Raw genomic sequence first — 2,636 nt, forward strand, 5'->3', positions numbered from 1 at the left:
CTTCTTAGTGGTCTGGGCAAAAACAATGGACTGTTTCCCTACTTTAAAGGTCAATGTCCCTGAGCCAACATCTTTAACTGCACCAGCAGTGTGCAAAAACGGTCTACCCAAAATGATAGGAATGTGAGCATCCTCGGGTATATCTAGTACAACGAAGTCAACTGGGAAAAAAACTTTCCTATTTGCACAGGAATATCCTCTAAGACTCCTATAGGCTGGACCGCAGAACGATCAGCCATCTGTACTGTCATGTTAGTAACTGCAAACCTAGTCAATTTCAATTTCTTAGCAAGACTCAAAGGCATAACACTAATACTAGCTCCTAGATCATATAATGCATGCTCAATCGAGAAGGTACCAATATTACATGGAACATAAAAGCTACCAGGGTCAGCTAACTTATGAGGTGCAGTATGAGTCAAATAGGAACATGACTCCTCAGTTAGTGCGACAGATTGTATAATATCAAGTGACTTCTTTTTAGACAACAATTGCTGCATAAATTTCATGTAAGCAGGCACTTGATTAACTAATTCTAGGAAAGGAACTTGCACATTTAAACTACGAATAACATTTTCAAACTTGTTAAACGATACCTGTTCCTTTGTCGGCACCAATCTCTCTGGGTAAGGGGCTGTAAGAAGCAACTTAACCCTCTCCTCTAAGTCTCTCATACCGGCATCAGTGGATTTCGGTTGAAAATCCACTACTTTGGCCTTGTTGTAGCTCGAACCTTCTTCAGACCGTCTCAGGAATGAACCATTAACCGTCATGGGGTCATACTTTGGAACCGGAAGTGACCAATCATCATTTGGATCTTGCCTCAATAATTTTGGAGTCGTCGTACCCCAAAATAAGTGGTCCCTCAAGTTATCTGGCATTGGAGGATGAAAAGGTTCACGATCAGCAGTATCTTCAGTCGATCAACCATGTAGGCCAGTCGATCGACTGGCTTCCTCAGGAACAGAAACTGCACTGTTGCACGAGCTGGTCGATCGACCAGGCGTGTCAGTCGATCGACTGACATACCTGTTGATCGTCTTTTTCTTGCTACTGTTCACTCCGACCTTTTTCTTGCTTAGTTCCGCCTCATCTTTTTCAGTAACATCTTCGACCATAGCGGGCCCATCAAGGGTAGACCCACTCCTCAAAGTGACCGCATTTAGAGTCTCTTTTTGATCCGGCTGCGACGGTAAATGCCCCGGAGCTCGAGTTGCACTTTTGCTTGCCAGCTGGGCAATTTGACTCTCCAAAATTTTTGTAGAAGTCTCTCTAGCTAGAGACTCCATTTGCAGCAAACCCGACAAATTCTGAACCATGTTTTTCAATTCAGAAATATCAGAACCTTGAAATTGCTGCTGCTGAGGCACATAGGTAGGCTTTTGATACTGCTGCTGCTTATGAGGGGGCACATAACTCTGCTGCTGCTGCTGCGGTGGTTGACCCGGATTAAGGACATTCTGATTAGTCCACCTCAAATTAGGGTGGATATTAGAGGAATCGGGATAAGTACCCGTCTGCCTATAATGTTGAAAGGCAGCACATGTTTCATTCGAACTAGTACAAAACTCTGAAACATGTCCCTCTCCTCCATATCTTTTGTATGTAAAGAGACCGTCTGAAATTGCATTAACTTTATATATCCCTCCTTTTTGAGATCCTCCAAAATCTATCTTGTCGAATCTCGCAGTAAGGACTTCTATTGCAGCTACCGCAGGAGATTCAGCTGATCTTCTCTGATTTCCTCTAGAATTCCCATTCTCAGCTTTATGGGTGGCTAGGTCATCGATGATTTTCCACCCCTTTATTTCACCGCTATTTTCTTGAAATCTCCCATTAGCTGCAGCATCTAGGATAGCTCTCTGATCATCATAAAGACCATTATAGAATTGGTTGCACAGAAACCATTTCTCAAACCTATGGTGCGGAATAGTTTGCACCAGTCTTTTGAAACGGACCCATGCCTCATGAAAATTTTCATCAGGACCCTGTTTAAAGCTTGTGATCTGAGCTCTAATCGTATTGGTCTTCGATGTAGAGAAATATTTCTTATAGAATGCTAGGGCCAGCGAATTCCAATCTGTAATCCTGTTAGCAGCTCGATCCAGATCTCGGTACCATTCCCTTGCAGCCTCACGAAGCGAGAATATGAACATCATCTCCTTTACCTGGTCCTAGGTCACACCTGCTGGTGGGGGTATGGAACAACAGTAGTCAATGAATGTCTCCATATGTTTAGCCGCATCTTCATTTGAAGCTCCCCCAAATTAGCTTCTCTCAACCAAGTTAATGTAAGACGTTTTCGGTTCGAATTTCCTTTCCGTCCCGGCTGGCAACGCGAATCCCTTATAGAGATTTTCGGCTTTTGGTTCGGAGTGACTGGCTATACTTGCTTCTTCAGTCATATATGGAGATGTAACGATCTGAGCTGAAGAAGTAGAAATAGGAGATGAAGGTGGATCCTCCTCAAATAGCTCGTTCTCGTAGTAACTGGACAGAGTACTCAGCTCTTCCTCTGTCGGCAATACTCTAGATGATCGTCTCAACTCATGCAAAGTCCTTTCGATCTCAGGATCTAATGGTCGTAATTCACCACCATGTGACCTCCGCATAAGAAGAAACTACAAGTAGATTAT

At 43.4% G+C, this 2,636-nt stretch overlaps 1 non-coding gene across 1 annotated transcript; it reads left to right on the top strand.

Moving 5' to 3' along the window:
* Positions 1-1,914: 1,914 nt before the first annotated feature.
* LOC141635959 (small nucleolar RNA R71) lies at positions 1,915-2,021 on the top strand. Its single transcript, XR_012540607.1, has one exon. It is a non-coding gene; the product is annotated as a small nucleolar RNA R71 (small nucleolar RNA).
* The last annotated feature ends 615 nt before the right edge of the window (positions 2,022-2,636 follow it).

The sequence above is a fragment of the Silene latifolia genome, chromosome Y, assembly GCF_048544455.1.
Source record: "Silene latifolia isolate original U9 population chromosome Y, ASM4854445v1, whole genome shotgun sequence".
NCBI lineage: Eukaryota > Viridiplantae > Streptophyta > Magnoliopsida > Caryophyllales > Caryophyllaceae > Silene > Silene latifolia.